At 48.5% G+C, this 22,783-nt stretch overlaps 1 long non-coding RNA gene across 1 annotated transcript; it reads right to left on the bottom strand.

Moving 5' to 3' along the window:
* Positions 1 to 514: 514 nt before the first annotated feature.
* Positions 515 to 5,858, bottom strand: LOC142462937 (uncharacterized). The gene is made up of 4 exons (XR_012787292.1): positions 5,811 to 5,858; positions 5,421 to 5,475; positions 4,207 to 4,221; positions 515 to 583 (listed from the first exon to the last, which is right to left on the bottom strand). It is a non-coding gene; the product is annotated as an uncharacterized LOC142462937 (long non-coding RNA).
* Between the last annotated feature and the right edge of the window lie 16,925 nt (positions 5,859 to 22,783).

Raw genomic sequence — 22,783 nt, forward strand, 5'->3', positions numbered from 1 at the left:
GCCTTTGTACAGTACGTGAGTGGGTCTGTCCTTAGCCTGGTACTGGGTGCAGCTCTGTCTGTGGGACAAGGTGCAGCCTGTGGTTGTGATGCCCCCGTGTCAGTGGGTGCCTGTGATGCCCCCGTGTCAGTGGGTGCCTGTGATGCCCCCGTGTCAGTGGGTGCCTGTGATGCCCCCGTGTCAGTGGGTGCCTGTGATACACCTGTGTCAGTGGGTGCCCGTGATGCCCCCGTGCCCCTCCCTGCCCTTCCCCCCCCATCGTCCTTTGCCCCTCCGCCCCTCCCCTCCACTCCATGCCCCCTGCCCTTCCACGCCCGTGCAACGCCAGGTATATCAGCTAGTTTCTATATATTTAACATATTTACATTGCCAAACATCTTTACGGTATATTACTATCGTACAGTAAGTGTTTTCGAAATGGCAAACGTGAACAACCAAAAGAGTATATTTAAAGAATAAATAGTTTCATTTGGATGTGAATAAGGAAATTTTTTATTTTTTTTTAAAAAACAGCTTTGCCTCATCTTCACAATTTTCAATCTTGTCTGTTTCTTCTTCGTAATGGCTTGTTTGACATCAGCGTCTGGAAATAAAGATAATTTACCATATTAATTATCGCACTGAATATTGTTATAATTGTATGCCTGCATCGTCTACCAATATTAGGCCATGATCTACTGTACACCAAGAGTCACAAATTTATAGTAATTGGCTACTCATACAGGACAAATCAAGTGTGTATCATTGCTGCTGCTGTTCAGTACACTACAGTTTTTGCCAGAATTACAACCTACGGTAGTTCTACATTGCCTCAGCAGTGTTGCATTCTATTGTGAAAAATATGACTCTATATACTCTTTTTAAAAAAACCTCTAATGAAATTGGTTTTTGCTACAGGTAACCATTATGTGGGATTAGTTTTGGGTGGATTTGTGCAAATATTAATTTAAAGTATTAACTGTGAAATAACCCATACTTATTTAGTTGATCGACAAGGGAACATTAGTGATTAAAAATAAAAAATAAATGATGTGCTGCATGTATAACCTGTGTTCCGCTGGTACCCCTTACCTTTCCATAGGAGTATATCACATTAAGGGAACTACAAGTGTCAGCTGCCTCGAAAGCTGCAGCATGTGTTGCAAGGCAACCAATGGGAGAGATTTCCTCCAAGATGAGTGAGTTAGGCTAAGGCCACGCTCCCTCCGTCAGCGCTCCCGTGCTGCACAGGCGGGGCGCTGACAGACACAGACCGCGATATGCGGTCTGTAGGGAGCAGGATGTGGGCGGGAGGGGGAGGGAGGTGGGCGGCATGAGCGGGAGGGGGCGTGGCCTGAGCGGACAGATCCGCTACTCTCTCTCTCTCCCCCCCTCCCTCCACGGACCTGTGCTGGAGCTGGAGCTGCCAAAGGTAAGCAACTCATACACACGCACGCAGACACACGCAGGTACACACACACACACACGCACTCACGCTGCTGTCACTCCACACTCCTCCCCGCTCCCCGAAGCCCCCCCTCCTCCCGAAGCCCCCCTCCCCATTGGCTCACAGCCACACCACGCGACGCGTCAACGCTAGGGAACACCATTCTCTGGTATCCCATAGCGGCTGACGCGCCACAGCCTGTAGTCAGCTGTGCAGCCAGTGTGGAGCGGGACCGGCAATGTAGGGATTCCCCTGCTGGTGGTTAACTCCCGTGCAGCCGCCCGTGCCGACGGGCGCAGCAGGTCCCAGCCCTAAGCCTGTGATGCAGTTCAAGAAAGGAACAGTTAGCAGTTAGTAAAGATAAGTGAGTGACAGTAGTTACTTAGAAGTTAATAAGTTAGTAAATTCAACATTAGTAAATTAGAAATTAGTAATAGTTAATTTTGTAATTGTGTTGTTTAGATAGGGATGCTGTCCTCTAGTTAGTGGTGCAAGACAGGGACATAGGACTGCATTGCAGTGTACCATCCACATTTTGTGATCTGAGAGCATGCCACCTCTATCCAGTGCGAGACTGGGCTGTGAGGTGGGACATCTGCAGGAGTCAACACCACCAGTGCTGCAGTGCATCACTGGAGCAGCTAAACTATCAAATCATTAGTTTTTCATCATCCTGGGGTCCTGGAACACCGTAAAGTATCTTTACTAAAGTGCATCAACATTATAATGGGGCAGCGCTGCATTTGACCCTTGGGGAGGGAGTACCTGCAGCCCTTGGACTTTGGGGGATTTAGGGGAGTTGGGACGAAGCGCCACACAGGCGTGAAACACGTAATAGTATGTTTGTGATGGTGCTCCAAAAGTGCTGGGACTATATTGAAGGAAGGGAGTGTTAGCTGGGTAATAACAATTTTTACTATGGTACTGTGCCTTTAAGTGGGCATAAGGTACCCTGAAGGTAGGAGTGGGTTGCCAAAGACAGCCCCCTCTTTCCTCATTAGGTAGCCCCAGGTGTAGTACTCACTGTAGTATTCTTTCCTTCCCCAGTCTCCCCTCCAGAGCGTGCAGCTGTATTAGAGTGTAGATCCAATGCCAGGGTGTGCAGCGCACAGCAAATAAGGAGGAGCAGGTCTTGCAGAAAAATAGTCCTTTATTTGTAATTCATGGTGTGGGACAACAGCAAACCTTCAACGCGTTTCGTTCAAGGAACTTTATCAAGAAGTGGTTGATAAAGTTCCTTGAACGAAACGCGTTGAAGGTTTGCTGTTGTCCCACACCATGAATTACAAATAAAGGACTATTTTTCTGCAAGACCTGCTCCTCCTTATTTGCTGTGCGCTGCACACCCTGGCAGTGAAACACGTAATAGGAGGTTTTTTGCACCCATCCCTGTTTGCAACATGATATGTTAATAAAGGAATCTTTTATTATACCGCTGCTGCCTTATGGAATTCTGCTTCTCTGCTGTGCTCTGCATCTCTACATCTGTGGCTACCTGAGGTTTACTCTAACTTTCCAGAAGCACGCCATTTGGAAGATACTACAGGCATGGTTCACGTGAGTTTATGTACTTTATGCTGTACATGGAGGTATATGTTTGGTGCACTTAGGTGATTGCATACCTAGTCCTAATAGGGAGTGCAGATGGAGGGGTTGGTATATATCTCCATCCACTATACAGCACCGACATTGTTTATTGCACTAAATCACGACGGCACGCCGAGATCTACCCCAGCTGCCGCCAGTAACAACCGCGCGCCGCCGCGTTTCCCCCACGCACCCCCCCTCCACTTCGCGCGCAATTTAAATCCCTTCCCGACCCCGTACAAGGCTCCTGCTATGCCCCTCTGCTTCCCCGCACCCCCGCTTACCTTCATTTGATCTCCAGGGGTGTCGGGGAAGCCAGGGGAAGACGGGGAAGACGGGGAAGCCGGGCGCGCATGTTACTGTGACGTCACAGTGCGCCGCCACGCGCCGCGGCTACCCGCTTCCCAGCCGCATGGAGCCGGCGGCTTTTGCTTCAATAAGCAATGTCGCTACTGTACATCCCAGGACATTAATTATAGGTTTTGCTCATACACCCACCAATATACCTACCTACTCACATCACTAATATCCAGCCAATTATCCATCTTCAATCAAGAATTATTTTTACATCTACATTTTGAAATATCTATGGACATTAGAGCACTATTATTGAACTGTGTTAATTATACCCCACTACCATATTTAGGGGAGTTATCTAATTCTGGATTATATGTGCATTGCATATGTTCAAAATCTGCATGTGTGGATTTGATTACCAATATGTTTTCTATATTATTGTTGCTATTAGAAAATATGTTAGCATACATCATTGTGTGTGTTTCTAATGGTATGTTTCCAGTTGGGCCTATTCCCACCACTGTGAGGATCCCTCTTGGCGCTGAACAAATACGTTCCAGGTGCACCCCAGGTTTCCAACTGTGACGTCTCTGGCCCCCTGTGAACATACAGGTACACGCATCACACTCATGGTAACATACGTATCTACATGCACCACACCAATCTGCGATTGGGAGGGGGGGTACAAGTGTTTACGTGTCACACTCGGTATTAATATTTGATAAATTATGACATTAAATATTACTTACTTCTTTCCATACACATTCTCATTCTCTTGGATTTTGTACTGTACTTAATTTGCCATTTAGAGAGGGTGAGAGCATAACAAACTATTGACTGTTACTACATTATGCACGCAGTTCAATAAGTTTGCACTACCCCCCCCCCCCCCTTACCGTTCTGATGAATCTCTGAAAGACAAAATAATTTCACCAGGATTAGATGATGGAAGGCCTTCAGTATGTCTCACTAAAGTATATACTATATTCTACTATAACGTTACAGTATATACTGTACAGTAACTGTGTGTTGAATTAGTCAAGGGAGGGCATTAGGCACTGGTAGGGTTGGAGGACATTACATAATGGATAAAATATGCTTGCAACTTCTATACTGTATATGTCTGTCAGTGGCTGCGTGTGTATCAGTGGCTGTGTGTTTGTGTCTGTGCAGGCCCTATAGGCCAGTATAGGCGATAACATTTTTAGTGGGTCACGAAGGAGACGTTCAAAAATAACCGGGTCATTGAAAAAAATACGTTTGGGAAACCCTGGTTTACAGCATGATTAGGGTGGCCACATTTTGACACTTAAAAGATGGGACACTTCAAAAATAAATATTAATACAACACATCACATTACTAAAAAATGAATATTATAATGGACATACCAAAAAAAGGAATATTATAATGATCTTTATCTAATAAAGTCACCATTGATGCTTTATTAGATGCTATATTATTCATTCTACCTCTTCCCATTAAATCTCTACTTTCTTCCCCCTCAGGGCCGCCAACAGAAATCATGCATAACCCCCACAAAAATTTGTGTGGGTGCGTTACACTGCGTGTGCGTTACAATGCGTGTGTGCGCGCGTCACTGTGTGTCGCTTCGAGATCACCCATCTCCTGAATACTCCCCCTGAGCTAATACACGTCGAAAGATGGGAGAGGGGCGACAGATCACCGGGTGCTATGCGGTGGGAAAGGGTGGGCAGAGACAAAGAGTGCCTTCAACTGCCAGCTCTTATCTTCCACCTTCCAGTAGGGTGACCAAATTTTTAATTTGAAACAGCCAGGACACCGTCAAAAATTTGTTCTCAAACAAATTACCTCACGTGACGCCGCCGTTGCCATGCCAACGAGACGTACGGCAAACAGTGTTGCATCACGTGATACCCCTGCAGTGTGTGTGTGTATAGAGATGGGTGCCGCAGTTTGCGATTGTGTGTATTGAGGTGGGGCCTTTGCATGGGACCATCAACTTGTACATTACAGCCGGGGCATCAAGTTTATGTGGGCGGAAAAAAAAACACAAAAACAAACACAATAAAAACAGGTAGTGTACCTCATTCCCGCAATGTTATATGTTGTAGGGGAGGTGTTCCCTACCTGTCTTCTGGGGATAGTTGGGATTCCTATGTCTCCCTTGGGAAGATTGTCAGATCTGGAAGAAAGCAGTATAGGTATATTTAGTTCAGTGTATTTATAGGGCACTTAATATATACCGGGTACATTAAAATATCCAGAGTGAGGGTGGGTGAGGCAGAGAGTTTTGTTGGGTGAGGCAGAGAGTGAGGGTGGGTGAGGCAGAGAGTAAGGGTGGACTGCAGGAACCATGGGGAGTGCAGGAGGCGGCCTAGTGAGGCTGATGGAGTGCAGGGGGCAGCATGGTGAGGCAGATGGGCTGCAGGGGGGCGCTAGAGAAAGATGGAGCACTTTGATGTAAACCGTCAAATAAAATGTCGAAGGCCATCGAAAAAGAATGTTTGCAGTACTTACCAGATAAATCTGTGCCTGCAATTCACAACTATCGGCCTGTGAGCGTCTATAAAACAGCACTCCTGGTGTGTCTGAAGGTTAGGGACTTCCTCCTCATATGAAAAATAAGAAAATAAATAGTTAGAACATACCCACAATATAGGGATGAGAGAAAGGATTGTCAACGACAATTGCGTTTCGGAATCTTTATTTTTACGTTTTAGGGTACTTTGATGAATGTTTTTAGGTGGTCTGGCAAAAGTCTTCCTCGTGGCAAACACCACGTATATGTTTGAGCGAACATATGTCAATATATGTGTTATTGTGTTTTTTAAAACAGTTGACCAAAAAAATAGGATGAGAAAATAGCTTTTAAACTTATTTTTTATTATTCTCTGTACTAACCTTTGGTAAACTGGTATTCTGGCAAAAGTCATCCTCGTGGCAGACAACACCGTGTCCATTGTGAGTGCACACACTGCATGAAAAAGGGTGCACAAAGTCAAATATGAAGTTCAAAACTTAATTTTAAATGCGATATATTTGCACCAAAAATAAATCAAAGTTCTGCCCCTGGGATTACAGTGATATGAAAGAGGGAGAGGGCGAAAATGAGAAAGGGAGAGAGAAAAAGTGGGAGAAGGAGCGGTACAAGGAGAGGGAGAGAAGAAGACTCATACAGAGCAGACTGAGCAGCTACAGACAGTCTGACACACTGTCCTCTTCGTGGCAGTCAATGTCACGGGTCTGTACCATCACTGCCATCCCATGGAAAAATGCACGCACCCACTCTGCCCGGCATCCGTCCTATCCCCTGTGCTCATGCCTCAAAAGAGCCAATCACCTGCACCCTTATTGCCTGGTGGTGTGCGATGCACTCGGCGCTCCCCCTGGCCCTCACCCATCACCTCATAACCAACACCAGCACCTAGTCCCCCCATCCTCCCCAGCATTCTATAATTGGTTGAATGGGGGATTGGTTGAAGGAGTATGGCAGGGCCGGTGCTTTGGTAGAATTCAATCATGGCCGCAGGGGATTGGTTGAAGGATGTCAAGGGTGCTATGCAATGCCCCACCCTTATATTCAACAAATGCCAACGGACACATTTCCGGGACAGGACTACAAAAAAAAGTCCATCATGGCGAAACAGGCAAGTTTGGTCACCCTACCTTCCAGCGGAGAAGTTACATTCGTTTCAGTTTGTCTCTACATTGCTGATTTGTCCCATCTAGAATTTTGTACATGTCACTAAATAAGTAATGCTTCAAAAATTGCATTTCAACGTAGCCACACAAACAAATTAATTTAATTAATTCCAATTTAAACACACACACACACCACAGCGACGTGTGTGTATGGGGAGGCAGACGCCATTGCACAAAGCCCCACCGCGAACATCCTCAATCCAATCCCATGTGGTTCATTAATTATTCAATAGAAAATACTCACATGCTGGTGGCGCATTTTCCTCACCGCCACCACATCCTCCTCGCCTCAACTCCGCTCTGCACCTAAAAACCGGGACCATGCCCGAAAACAGGGACATTTTCGGCACAGACCAGCAACAGGAGGTACTGTCCCGGCAAAACCCGCACGTCTGTTTACACAACGCATGATCAAAAGTACTCAACTCAATGGCTAGAGTCACTCATGTAGTGTAATTGGCGACTCACTGTCGTATGACTAGATGTTTTACAGTACACAAGGTTTGGAGGGTCAAAGGGTTTTGGTGGAAACGTGCGTGACATGGGTAACAGTACATACTGTAGTTTTAGTAAGTTAATTGTTGCATGGATTCAATCACTGCATCTTACCTGCAAGTATTGTAGAACGTGTAACCACTGACGGGTGGGGTGAGTTGGGAGGAAGGTTCATGCAGGTTGTATTTGCCCAGCTCCAGACAGGCCGAATATAAAACAGACATGGGAAATATATAAGGATTATCTAATTCGAATCTTTTAGACCCACAATTCCATCTGGAGGAACCTTTGGTTAAAAAAGTATATCTCACCTTTTCTCCATGTCTATTAAAATTTCTTTTTGTTTGTATGTCTTCCATTAGGGATGGGTACACAATTATAGAAAAACTAACATTACCTTGGGAACGTTATTAAACCTTGCCTTTGACTCTGCTTTAGTAATTTATGTCACACACACACTTGTACACAGACACACACTTGTACACACACAGAGACACTTGTACACACAGACACACTTGTACACACAGACACACTTGTACACACAGACACACTTGTACACACAGACACACTTGTACACACACACAGACACACTTGTACACACACACAGACACACTTGTACACACACAGACACACTTGTACACACACAGACACACTTGTACACACACTTGTACACAGACACACACACTTCTTATCACCCGCTGGAGCTGAGATAACCTGCGGCTGCACAACTCTGGTTATTGGCCACGTTCTTGAATTTTTTTTTTACGTGTTTTGTCAACATTTTCTATTATACTCTTCATGCAACAAAATTATCAAACGGCAAAGCAACAGCACGTATAAAAAAACTACAGCAACAATGAGGCCCTACTCAAGTTTTTGGATGTTAATCAACATTGATGCAGAATTCAAACGACGAAACAAAGAACTCAAGTCAACATGCTCTCTCTCAAGTTTAGGGAAGTTATTGCATGCTGACAGGAAACTTCACAAGCAAATGTTTAAAAAAAAACAAGGGTACGCACAACATGCGTCTGCCTAGTTCTGTACCGCAAAAATCAATGCAAAATATCAGACTTCAGATAAAATGCAATGGAGGCACGCTCTTTCCAGGGAGTTTTGAACAGCGTTTTAGACTTGTTATCGTAATATAACCGTGAGCCTTTGAAAACAACAGAACTGAGAAAATGATTTGTTCTGTGATGCACAGTTCCTACAAAATCAAACTTGGTGCCAAAAAATTCCAAATGTTCAGGCAAAAAGTCTTCCAATGAGCACAAATCTCCAGTCTGTAAAATTAAAAATGGTGGAATTTCAGAAATGATTTCACGGTGGGAGTAACTCCTTATCCCTGGGCAGCTTCCAGTTAAGTCAACGATAGTGTCACCACATGTACTTAATCCGGGAAAAAAATAGCGGCAATCTGACGAATAAGGTTCTGCCCACTGCTGCACAGCGTTTTCTAAAGTGCCTTGGAATGAATTGGTGACCAGACGATTGAATGCTATACCCTTTTCAATGTTTTCCGATTCAAAAAAGTTGCACTCAGAATTTGTGCAAATGCTGCAAACTTTAGTCAGAACTAAATCTTGGAAAAACAAAGTGAAATTGTTGTCCAAATCGCCCCACACGTCAATCACATTTCCTGCAGGTTTTTTTCCTATGTGATTCAACCAGCACATTTTGGCCTCACTGAATCTCCCAAAAATTGACAGAGATAAAACTTCTCCCATTTTTTCCACAGACTTATGTGCATGTGATAAAAAGTAGCGTTGTAAGGCCATCGATGAGTCAATATTAAGCACATGAAATGGGGTAATGCAAGCGTCAATACTGCAAGTATTTTGCATCACTACAGTGTTGCCATCAGCTGTAAATATCCCCCCTTGAGGAAATAGCTGCAAATCTAGTGTAGGGCAGCAGGGCACAGGATTGTTTAATTTTTGGGCGGCAGGCTCATCACTGCAAAATTTGCAAAACCAAGGGTAGTTCAAGTCAACCCAAACAGGATCGTACGTAGGAGGCACATCCGTGCATTCAGGATGGTACCAATCATCACACATATGACAGTTAATCATTTTTAACAAACCCGTATCAGGTTGTTTGCAAACGCAGTAAAGTGCAACCCGAACTGAACTATGTTGTGAGATCCTTTCAAAAAATTTTGAGGACGGAAAAATCATAAAATGTAAGTTTCTAAAGCATTGAATGGCATATTCTGAGAATTTTTGCCCTAGGTTATACACTTTGGAACTTGGATCAGCCCCTCTGCATAAATCAACCGCACATGCTACAGCTATTAGTGCCTGTTCACGAGGACAGTTAGATTCAGTAGTGGGCCAGGCAATAAATTCAATCCACGAAGCAGGCGATTCAGGAAAGGTTAACAAGGAAGCAGCCCTGGAGTACAAACTCATAAACCGATTACCAGGTTTGTCACTATCAGCCACATCTAGCTTTTTGCCACAGTACAAACTGATAGTGTTGGCTCCACTGGTCTTAACAGTAACATACGTGTTTTCAAACGGTATAATCTGCACAACTGGTTCTCTGCTACTTGTAAAAAGCGTACGTTTGAAAGCCATGCGAGGGTCCTGCGGATGACTGCGACCGTGCCCAAGTTTAATCAATTGTGCTGCTTTAACAATTACAGTTTCAATAATAGATGAACCCACTCGCAATGAATTTTCTTCAACTTCCGTTAGCTTCAGATGGGACAAATTCTTCTTTCGCCTGAATGATCGTTGAGAAGCAGTTAATCCTTTGACGTTTCCAACAATTTTCCGTTGCCTTCTAAAGAAAATGTTGCTTAAATCAGGTTTTGTTTGCACTGCAGAAGGTGAAACTTGTTTTTTTTCAAACAATGCATGTTCTTTGGATGTCTGCTCACTTTCCATTAAATTTTGAATCCCACATTCGTCATTAACAACCACAGCTTCACTTGGTTTCTGTGTTTTGGATGGAAAGCCTTCTTCATTCCAGCTCAAGTAAATCTGCTGCATAAAAGCCAGCTTCAGATTAAAATCTTCGTTGCCGAGTTTGCTTGCCAAGTCACAAATACGCTTGCACACAGTATACATTGTGGAATACTTTTCCGAAACGGTCAATGGGGGTTTTGTGTTGACCTTTTTAACAGAAGTCACAATGATGTTTTCCTTTGCAGGTTTTAAAATACTAGGAAAAATGGTGGTTGAAACATTTTGCCTTTTGAAACGATCTGAAACAACATCCACATCAATAAGCGTCAATTTAAGGTAATCCCTGGCAGCAAACATATGCTTGCAGGGAAGATTCATTTGACTGAAAAATTCACAGCAACAAATAGAGAAACAATCGCCTGTTACATAATGATCAACAGAGCCAAACGTAACCCTGGCACCATTACCATCCACACACACCGAAAAAAGTGACTGTTTTTCTCGAAAAACATGATACTGTTGCAAAATGTGCCGAGAGGCAAACTCTGAAATTTTTTTCTTTACAAGGTCAACAAGCGCATCGGCACCCTCTTCTACAATAATCGTTTTGCACTTGCTTAAATACTCACGATGGTCCACATTGAACTTATGCAAGCTACAAAAAGTAAACAAGCCTTTCACACATTCGAACATGCACGAGTATTTGCGTACCACATCTTTTATGTGCTTGTTTTGCGCTTCAATTCGGTTGGTATCATTCACCTTAAAAGTTTTTAAATTTTTGCGAAAACAGTATGCCCACATTTTCCGACAACTGTACCAATTTTTGGTGAAACGGCTTTTGAAGTCTGCGGGTACCAAGTCATCCGACAACAAGTTGCACCAAACGTTATCAAACAAACTGGAATCATGGGTAAACAAGAGAATTTTCAGGCATTTCAGAATGCGTGTTTTCAAAGACTCAATGGTAACGTCCGCCATGCCGAGCGCTGACAACTCCATACGATTAAGATGCAATCCTTTAAGCAGCAAATTAAAGTTTCGCTCAACGTGCACTTGGCACAAAAGGACTTCAGCATTAGAAAATGTTTTGTGTGTACAATCAACCGACTCAAAATCTTTATCTAGAAGAACAACGGTAGTTTTGCCAACAACTGAAGAATTAGAGTTTAGAAATGCCTCAAAACATAATCTGACATTTTCTTGTGTTTCCATACTTAGAAAACACCACGCAACAACCCTACTAATGCCATTACCATCCAGCACAGTAAATAGGTATAAAACGTAACCAGAGTCATTCAGCCTATACGTTCCATCAAGCTCCACAAGTTCAGGAAACTGACAATACCAATTTCGCATTTCACCAGATTGATAGAAAATCACATCAACCAAGTTAGTAGCATCATCGGTTATGATTTGCAGATAAGCATCAGGATCCTTCAGACGAGCGTTGTCAAGAAAATCTACCACTTTTTCTACCTGTGACAGTGTAACATCTTTGCGTTTCTTGGCAATGCAATTTGAAATGTCGCGCGATGTTGCATGTTTGCCAAATATAGTACGCACCTGTTCTGCGACTAACTTCTGATTAGCGCGCAAGGCAGAGGCATTACACACGAATTTTTCAGCTTCGACGGTCAGCCGCCTTTGCTCCGGATAAAACGAAAACACAGATTGTGAAACTTCATGATTGTGTTCAAAGCAAGCTTTTTTTATAGACAGGTTATCTAATACCTTGTTGTATACAACCACAATTTCACTCTTACATCCTAGGCCAAAATAACTTTGGTTGGGTCGCAATCCTTTTCCCGTCTGTCGTGATTTAATACCATTTTTACATCGGTAATGAATTTTTGTATAAACAAGACGATTGTCACTTCTTTGAAATTTAATGCTTGAATGGATAGAAAACAGCTGATGGGTGCGCTGACACAATGATTCCAAAGTCTCTTTGAGCCTATCGTAAGATTCAAAACAACGGCCAACAGAAAACTCCAGGCAAGATTCTGTCAAGTTCACATTTGACATGGCAAAAAATTTACACGCAAAGCGCGTGACCTTCCTTATTCAGTGCTGCAAATAGAAGAACGCTAAAAATGTGTATTTTTATCTTCGAGACACGTTTCACAAACAGTCAGTATCCAGTTATAGTCTTTGATACTGTGTGATGCAGCCACCTCCTGCTCTGCCTCCCGCAGCCGCCTTCTCGCTGCCTCACGCAGCCTTCTTCTCTCTGCCTCAAGCAGCCGCCTTCTCTCTGCCTCACGCAGCCGCCTTCTCTCTGCCTCCGCAGCCTTCTCACTGCCTCACGGAGCCGCCTTCTAGCCGCCTCCGCAGCCTTCTTCTCACTGCCTCAAGCAGCCGCCTTCTCTCTGCCTCACGCAGCCGCCTTCTCACTGCCTCCGCAGCCTTCTCACTGCCTCACGCAGCCGCCTTCTAGCCGCCTCCGCAGCCTTCTCACTGCCTCACGCAGCCGCCTTCTAGCCGCCTCCGCAGCCTTCTTCTCACTGCCTCACGCAGCCTTCTCTCTGCCTCACGCAGCCTTCTTCTCACTGCCTCACGCAGCCGCCATCTAGCCGCCTCCGCAGCCTTCTTCTCACTGCCTCAAGCAGCCGCCTTCTCTCTGCCTCAAGCAGCCGCCTTCTCTCTGCCTCAAGCAGCCGCCTTCTCTCTGCCTCAAGCAGCCGCCTTCTCTCTGCCTCACGCAGCCTTCTTCTCACTGCCTCCGCAGCCTTCTCACTGCCTCACGCAGCCGCCTTCTAGCCGCCTCCGCAGCCTTCTCACTGCCTCACGGAGCCGCCTTCTAGCCGCCTCCGCAGCCTTCTTCTCACTGCCTCAAGCAGCCGCCTTCTCTCTGCCTCACGCAGCCGCCTTCTCTCTGCCTCACGCAGCCGCCTTCTAGCCGCCTCCGCAGCCTTCTCACTGCCTCAAGCAGCCGCCTTCTCTCTGCCTCACGCAGCCTTCTTCTCACTGCCTCCGCAGCCTTCTCACTGCCTCACGCAGCCGCCTTCTAGCCGCCTCCGCAGCCTTCTCACTGCCTCACGCAGCCGCCTTCTAGCCGCCTCCGCAGCCTTCTTCTCACTGCCTCAAGCAGCCGCCTTCTCTCTGCCTCCGCAGCCTTCTTCTCACTGCCTCAAGCAGCCGCCTTCTCTCTGCCTCACGCAGCCGCCTTCTCTCTGCCTCACGCAGCCGCCTTCTAGCCGCCTCCGCAGCCTTCTCACTGCCTCACGCAGCCGCCTTCTAGCCGCCTCCGCAGCCTTCTTCTCACTGCCTCAAGCAGCCGCCTTCTCTCTGCCTCAAGCAGCCGTCTTCTCTCTGCCTCCGCAGCCTTCTTCTCTCTGCCTCCGCAGCCTTCTTCTCACTGCCTCAAGCAGCCGCCTTCTAGCCGCCTCCGCAGCCTTCTTCTCACTGCCTCAAGCAGCCGCCTTCTAGCCGCCTCCGCAGCCTTCTTCTCACTGCCTCAAGCAGCCGCCTTCTAGCCGCCTCCGCAGCCTTCTTCTCACTGCCTCAAGCAGCCGCCTTCTCTCTGCCTCACGCAGCCGCCTTCTGCTGTCTGCCTCCTGCCGGCTCGTCGCCACCTGAGGTAGCCATATGGGGATGGGGAGATTGAAGTCAGATACAGGGGGGAGTGATTTGAGATGCCGGGGGAGGGTGGGTGTATGAGGATTTATATGGGTGATGGGGGAGTTATGAAGATAAGGGGTGCTGTGGGGGACATGATCAGATTTTTTCCCAATAAGTTTTTTTAGGCAGTAATACAGGAAATGTTTGACAAACAAATTTCACAGCCTAATACAATAAAAAATTTTGGGGGTAAAAGAAAGCCAACCGTGGCTGTTAAAATTGAGGTCCTCAAAGAGAGAAGACATGGAGGGTGTAGAGGGAGGGGAGAGGGGTGAAGAGGGATGAAGGGTGTATCCACCCTGGGAGTTTGATTCCTATAACTGTCAATGTCTGAGCTAAAGCTCTAGAGTCTTGGGAACTATACTTTATCTCAAAGTTGATATTTGTGGGATTGATTCCTTCATCTTGTCAGGAGTATCCAAGGCTCCCATCTACTATATATTTCTGAAACCATTGTATGTTTCACTGTGTTCCCTGTCCCTAGCGGATATCTCATTGGTCCCTTGGCCCGCCTGCCCTCGCACACCTCTTATTGGCCTCACACACTCACCGCCCGCCCCTGCACACCTCTCACTCCCCCCCCCTGCACATGTTCCGTGCTGCTCACCCCCCCCCCCCCTCCACATGTCCTCTGTCCGGCTCTGGTCCGAGGCTCCCGGCTTCCATGAGGGAGCTGCTGTATGCTGTAAGGTAAGCAGCTCCCCCCCCCCCCCACACACACTTTCCTTCATCTCCAGCCTGATCCCTCCATCTGTCCCATCTCTATCTCTATACACACACACCATACTAGCTGAGAGCCCCAGCGTTGCCATGGATGTTTGTGGTGTGTGTGTGGCATTTGGGTGGGGAGCGGTCCACGCGGGCCATGGCTGTGTGCGTTGGTAATGCTGCGGTGGCTGTACTGATTGTCATTGTATCGGGGTGGTGATTTGGGAGGGTTTGGTGCTGATGTGGGTGTGGCGATGGGGGAGGTGCAAAGGTGCTGATGTGGGTGCTGATGGTGGCTGAGAATTGCAGTAACAGCGCACACCACCATGGCCCGCGTGGACCACACCCACACCCAAATGCCACCCCCACACCACAAACATCCCGGGCAACTCCAGGGCTCTCAGCTAGTATCTTATAAAATGTTAATAGACATGATGATTTTAATCGTGGAAACATAATTTTTTTGTTAAATCTGTATTGTGGGTGAATTTGGTCTTTGTAAAATGTATTCATCTATGGTGGCCTTTTTTAAATGAAATGTGGCAGTGGTCTTTGTTAAAACGTTTTGCGGGGCAGAGTAGTTTTATGTATTTATGGTGGATAGCTGTTTTGGTATTTTGTCAGGATGTAGAGTGACAGTGGGGTAATTTAGGGAAGGTAGGGGGTGAGTGAGGGAGTAATAGTGAGACTCAGGGGAGAAATACATGTGAGGCGGCAGAGGGAGTAAGATGGAGGGGAGCGTAGTACATGGTTAGAGGTTGGGAAATAGAGGTGCTTGTGAGGTGTAAAATGAACCTAATATGTCAGCCAGATAGGGGTTCCCCGAGACTTTTCACAATTCTTCAAGCTTTCCTCCAAACAGACATGATTGGGACACACTGGCATACAGCAATGCTTAGCTGGTTCAATCCACCTGAAATTATGCATGTAGATATTATGATCAATGGTGTGCATCACATATATCTTAACACGTTATAGAATTGGTATACATAATTATGCATATAGTGGCAGTTATATCATCAGGATGCAAAAAACATATATCCAACAAGCACATATCACAGTCACAGCACTATACTGTATAAAGAAAAACCTGTGTGTGCCGAGCACGCGCATAGTAAGTGAAACTTCTTTGACTTTTGTCACAGAAATTGTATTTGTATTGGTGATGTTTTAATTAAAAATCAAAATACAATTTCATTGACAAAACGCAAATACATTTGACTTATAATGCGCGTGCTCGGCACACATCCCATGTATTATTAGCTATTTGCACTGAGTGTGAATATGTGTGTGTGTGTTTGTGTGTGTATGTTTGTCAGTCAGTGTATGTGTAATTCAGTCATTCAGTCAGTGTGTGTGGGGGTCAGTGTGTTTGTGTGTGGGGGTCAGTCAGTGTGTGTGTGTGTGGGGGTCAGTCAGTGTGTGTGTGTGTGTGTGTGGGGGTCAGTCAGTGTGTGTGTGTGTGTGGGGGTCAGTCAGTGTGTGTGTGTGTGTGGGGGTCAGTCAGTGTGTGTGTGTGTGTGTGGGGGTCAGTCAGTGTGTGTGTGGGGATCAGTCAGTGTGTGTGTGTGTGTGTGTGTAGGTCAGTCAGTGTGTGTGTGTCCTGCTGCAGCCAGGGGCGGGGTGTAAAATTGCGCAGCACTTCTCTCCCCCATTCCCCCCTCCTGCAAATTCTGCGCAACCCCCTCCCCCGACCCCCCCTTACGCAAATTCTGTGCACCCCTCTCCCCCCGCGGGGTACATGCGCCAGGCACGGGCATGAGTGACCGGCCGCGGGCGAGATTACACGTCCGCTGCCCAGCCCGCCCTGCGCCGAGCCCCTGTGCCGCGCGGCTTGCGCCGTGTGCCACAGCTTCCTGCAGGCGCAGGGGGCCCGCAAACGCCCACGTCAGTTAGGAGCGTGTGGGGGGAACGACGCCGCTGCCAGCCGCTTCTGAGCATGTGTGGCGTCCGTCAGCGGCGCCATCACAACTGCGCATGCGCGGCATGGCAGCGGGCGGCAGAACAGCGGTCCTTAGGAGCGGCAGCTATTGCCGCCGCATGTCAGCAAAGAGGTGTGAGGAGGGGTGTGGGGGGTGCGCGGCGAATAGGAGCGGCGCCGACGGGTATCGCCGCCACCACATGTGACAGGGGACGTGTGAGCGGAGCGGCGTCCATTACGTGACGTCACTTCCGTTTCACATTTCGCCCACATCTACCCAGAGGTGCCACTAAAAAAGTTGCCAGAATGTCACATGTGGATAGTGAGTAGAATTGTAGTAACAGTTAGATCCCAGAGGTTGTACAAGAGATATCACAACAACGTATTAGGCAATATTGTTCTAATAAAAAAAGATAATAGTATACTAATGACATTGTACCATTGTCCAATTTTTTCAAGTATGCTATTATATATTTCTATTCAGAGCTGCAAATAGAGGATCACTAAATTAGTATTTTAATCCTCAAGACAGCTCTGACCGTATCCAGTTCTATAAAGCCTCTGATTGTTTGCTGCAATGGTTATGGATATGTTACTGGTGCAACCTAATGCATACAGCTATGCTTAGCTGGTTCACTCCACATGCTATTATGCATGTGTCTATTAAGATCAGGGCCGCCAACAGAAATCTTACGGACGGGACAACCATTTGAAGCAGGGTCCCCCCCGCCCCCCCCCCCCCATGTCGGCGGTATTGTCCGCAAGCACCCACCCATTTTACCTCACGAGCCCCCTCTCTTCCCCCTCCTAATCATGTATTTATAAACCTCCACCCACCCACACATAAAACCCACCCAGTCAGACCACCCTTAGCATATCCCCTCCACTGTCCAGCAAGGTTAGAATAGGGGAGGGAGGGGTAAAGGAATAATGCTGGAGAGTGGAATATGACAAGCTGATGGAGGAAGAAACACATCACACACCAATACATGCACACACATCCACACTAATAAAATACAGGGGGAGCGGAGCAACAGGTAGGAGCAGAGAAAGACAGGGAAAGCAGGAAAATTAAATCACGGGCAACGTGAGATAGAGACAGAAATGTCGACATATAAACGAAAAATCTACTCGCCACCTTTACCCGACCTAAAAAAAAAGTAAACATACAACAAATTTAATACATTCATAGTAAGAACATTCATTTAAAAAAAAAAAATATTGTATTACATTATACAACAAGTAGTCCTTGTTACATGTGTGTCTGGATGCTCCCACTTCCCAATGTCTAAAGCAGTAATCACCATTGGTATCTTACCTGATCCACAGTACCTCAAAGTCCAAGTACCCTCAGTCACGCAATGTTATACATTGGAGGGGAGGCGTTACTTACCTGTGTTCTGGGTTAGGGGGGGGTTCCAATGTGTCCCGTCTGAAGATTGAGTCAGATCTGGAATAAAGCAGTATAGGTTATTTATTTCGGTGTAGGTATAGGGAAGATATATAGATTATATATATATTTAAAACCGTTGTATGTCCGTCTCTAGGGGCAATATGATTGGTCTGTCGCTCAGGCTCTGGCCAATCAGACTGCTCCGTGGTCTGCCATCCTCTCATTGACTTGCTTCTGTGGCCTTGACCGGCCCTCCTACACACACCGCCGCCCAGCCACTCTTCTCCCTCTCCCTCCTGTTCTCTGTCTCCCGCTGAGTCCCACTGCCCCCGGGTATCACCCCCACCGGGTATTGTCCCCCCCTGCCCCAGGTGTAATTCCCCCCCCCCACTCACCCGGGTGTCACTCCCCCCCCACTGGCCCCTGTGTCGGTCCCCCCTCCCTTTCCCCGATGCCCCCCTGGCACCTGCGTGTTGCACGTGTGCTCAGAGCCGCCCAGCGGCCTGGCCGTGCACGCACACGCGCGGCTGCTCCCGCTCATCGGGCACCTCACTGTCCTCCCGATGCCGGCTCGCGCATGCTCCTGGGTGCCATGCGCCCGGCGGACTGCGCTGCATGCTCTGCCCCCCACGCCAGTGACCGACCAGGCTGAGTGCCCGGATTGGAGAGAAGCGCCTTCCGGACCAGCGTTATCTCAGTGTGTGTGTGCGCGTCTCACAGTGTGCGCGCACGTGTCTCACTGGGTGTGTGCGTGTCTCGCTGTGCGACTGTCTCACTGTGTGCTGTGCAGGGGGTGGGGGGGGGGGCGGTCTGGGAAACTGGAGCATGGAGAGGAGGTTTAGGTCCCGGCCAGCGCCGGGTCTCTCAGCTAGTATATGTATATAAAAATAAATATATATATATATATATATATATCTACTATATATTTCTGAAAGCACTGTATGTCTGCGTCCCTAGCGGCAATCTCATTGGTCCCTTGGCCCGCCCGCCCCCGCACACCTCTCATTGGCCTGAGGCGGAGTGACGGGCCAAAGGACACACAGGGACACACACACACCTCTCTCTCTCTGTCCTCTCCCCCCCCATCACACTCACCTCCCTGGCGCGGGGACAGGCATTGGCCAGGGCAGCCTACCGCTGCCACGCGGCACCTAAGATGGCGGCGGACGGAAAGACCCATTCCTCCCTCGCGGACTAACTAAGGCGGCGGCCAGAAGGAGAGGTGAGTGTGTGTGTGTGTGTCACAGCGTGACAGTGTGTGTGTGGGACACTGTGTGTGTGTCTGTGTTACACTGTTTCTCAGACACTGTAGAGTGGGGACCGGAGCTACACATGGGGGGGGTGGGTGGGGGGGTCAGGAGCGGAGAAAGATACAGGGGGAGTGGAGAGGAGGGACCCGTCAATTTAATGAAAACCAACCCCCCTCCTGTCCACTGCCCCCCCCCTCCTGTCCACTGCCCCCCCCTCCTGTCCACTGCCCCCCCCTCCTGTCCACTGCCCCCCCCCTCCTGTCCACTGCCACCCCCCCTCCTGTCCACTGCCACCCCCCCTCCTGTCCACTGCCACCCCCCCTCCTGTCCACTGCCACCCCCTCTCCCCTTTCTCCCCCCCCCGCTCCCCTTTCTCCCCCCGCTCCCCTTTCTCCCCCCCCCGCTCCCCTTTCTCCCCCCCCCCCGCTCCCCTTTCTCCCCCCCCGCTCCCCTTTCTCCCCCCCCCGCTCCTCCCTTCTCCCCCTCCCCGCTACTCCCCTCCCCGCTCCTCCCTTCTCCCCTCCCCCCTTCTCCCCTTTCCCTCCTCCCCTCCCACCCCCTTCCCCTCTCCCACCTCCCACACCCTTCCCCTCTCCCACACCTTCCCCCCTCCCACACCCTACCCCCTTCCCCCCTCCCACACCCTTCCCCCCCTTCCCACCAATCTTCGCCTTCCTGCCCGCCTTCCTGCCTCTGCTTTCGCCCACCGCCTCACAGCCGCTGCATGCACTCAACAGACTCCCACCACACTCGACACATACCTGCCGCCACACACCCCTACGCACCGACATCACTGACCCACCGCCTCACACCCTAGCAGGACCCCCACTCAGACAGCACTCACAACCCACGCGCCACCTGCCGACTCACACCCTAGCAGGACCCCCACTCACAGACAGCACTCACAACCCACGCGCCACCTGCCGACTCACACCCTAGCAGGACCCCCACTCACAGACAGCACTCACAACCCACGCGCCACCTGCCGACTCACACCCTAGCAGGACCCCCACTCACAGACAGCACTCACAACCCACGCGCCACCTGCCGCCTCACACCCTAGCAGGACACACGCCTCACATTTTTACATCTGTAATGTCACCAAAATATACATTGTGGTGTGTTTACAATAAACCATTTTTAAACAACATCGTATTACATTTTATTCCATCTTTCTTTTCAACATTATTATCCAACCTTTACAACAAATACTCACCTATTGTTCCACGATTTATAAATAACTAGCTGAGAGACCCGGCGTTGCCCGGGATGTAAATGCGTAATAGGTAGTATTATTTATAAATCGTGGAACAATAGGTGACTATTTGTTGGAAAGGTTGGATAATAATGTTGAAAAGAAAGATGGAAGAAAATTTAATACGATGTTGTATAAAAATGGTTTATTGTAAACACACCACAGTACAATGTATATTTTGGTGACATAAGTGATGTGAAAATGTGAGGCGTGTGTCCTGCTAGGGTGTGAGCGTGTGTGAGGCGGCAGGTGGGTGTTCAGTACGGGTGGCGCATGGATAGTGAGTGCTGGCTGTTGGTCGGGGTCCTGCTAGGGTGTGAGGCGGCGGGTGTGTGGCGAGTGTGGGTGACAGCTGGTCAGTGATATTGTTGCGTAGGGGCAGGATGCGGCAGGTGAGTGTCGAGTGTGTGGGGTGGGTGAGAGGCGGCGGGTGTGTGTCGAGTGGCGGGTGTCTGTTGAGTGCGTGCGGCGGCTGTGTGGCGCAGGGGTGTGAGCGGTGGGCGGGTGAAAGGCAGAAGTGCGGGTGGGCAAAAGGCAGGAGGGCGGACGAAAGGCATTGAAGGAGGGGAGGTGAGGTCGGAGGGGTGGTGGGGGGTGGTGAAGGGGGGCGGAGGGGAGGTGAGGAGGATGGTTGGTGAGGGGAGGTGAAAGGGGGGCGGAGGGGAGGTGAAGGGGGGGGGTGGAGAGGTTAAGGGGGGGGTGGAGGGGAGGTGAAGTGGAGGGAGGGAGGGGAAGTGGAGTGAGGGGTGGGTGAGGGGAGGTGAAGCCGCTCCCTCACCCGTCCGGCAGCTCCCACGTGGAGGGGGGGGGAGGGGTGAAAGCGCGGGAAACAGGCGGAGCCTCCGGGACCGGTGGGGAAGAGAGCGGGAGATGTGCTGCTAACACTGTGAGCCCCGCTAATGTATGTAACACCGTGTGTGTGGGGGGGTTGTGTGTGTATAGTGATGTGTGTGTGTGTGTGTGTATAGTGATGTGTGTGTGTGTGTATAGTGATGTGTGTGTGTGTGTGTGTGTATAGTGATGTGTGTGTGTGTGTATAGTGATATGTGTGTGTGTGTGTATAGTGATGTGTGTGTGTGTGTGTGTATAGTGATGTGTGTGTGTGTGTGCCCTTCACTCTGCCTCAGGCCAATGAGAGGTGTGCGGGGGCGGGCGGCCCAAGGGAGCAATCTCATTGGCCTGGCCAAGGTCCAATGAGATTGCCGCTAGGACACGGGGAGGGACACAGGGAGACACATACAGACACGGACACATAGAACACTTTCAGAAATATATAGTAGATACTACCTATTACGCATTTACATCCCGGGCAACGCCGGGTCTCTGATTGATATATATATCAATCAAACAGAAGGGAAAAAAGCTGCGCCTCTAAGGAACATATACACTATGTATGTCTACGTAGGAATTATCTAGTGTAAAACCTAAATTGTCTAAGCAATAATGTAAAGGTTATACGGACCTATAAACATAAGATAGGCCCATAACAAACATACAGCAACAACACATGAAAAAAGCAAATGAAAGGATAAACCAGTCCTCAAATAGTTCCGATGATTAATATGGGTGCTGGTGTGCAGGGTCTCCGGCAGCTCTCAGTGTGGACCACCACGTCACAAGATATCTAAAAAGGAAAAAAGAGGAGAGAGCGCACGCCCATAGCGTAAAGGAGTAAATTTAATGATGGGAAGGGGGGTAAAAAACACACTTACAAGAAGTACAATAAAATCAAGCATATGTGATAATAATCACCACCATCCGGTCTAACTGCCAGCTCTTGGGGCAGTCCCAGGCTCCGTTGGCAAAAGAGCAGCGTACCAGCAGTTTCCCAGGGCTGGTGTGCTGTAGATAGTCCAAGACAAAAGTTCCGTATTGGTAGTGCCTGTAGCACTAGCGCTTGGATCAGTCCGCTCCAGCGCTGGGTGTAGACTTCAATGTCAGTGCGTCTGACGTCATGACGCTAAAGTTAGCCGAGACTGACGAAACGCGTCAGGGAGCGTCATGACGTCAGACGCACCGACATTGAAGTCTACACCCAGCGCTGGAGTGGACTGATCCAAGCGCTAGTGCTACAGGCACTACCAATACGGAACTTTTGTCTTGGACTATCTACAGCACACCAGCCCTGGGAAACTGCTGGTACGCTGCTCTTTTGCCAACGGAGCCTGGGAATGCCCCAAAAGTCTGCACTTTGACCGGGTGATTTACATCAGTCCTGGAAACCTGC

Source organism: Ascaphus truei, chromosome 11 (genome assembly GCF_040206685.1).
Source record: "Ascaphus truei isolate aAscTru1 chromosome 11, aAscTru1.hap1, whole genome shotgun sequence".
In the NCBI taxonomy this organism is placed as follows: domain Eukaryota; kingdom Metazoa; phylum Chordata; class Amphibia; order Anura; family Ascaphidae; genus Ascaphus; species Ascaphus truei.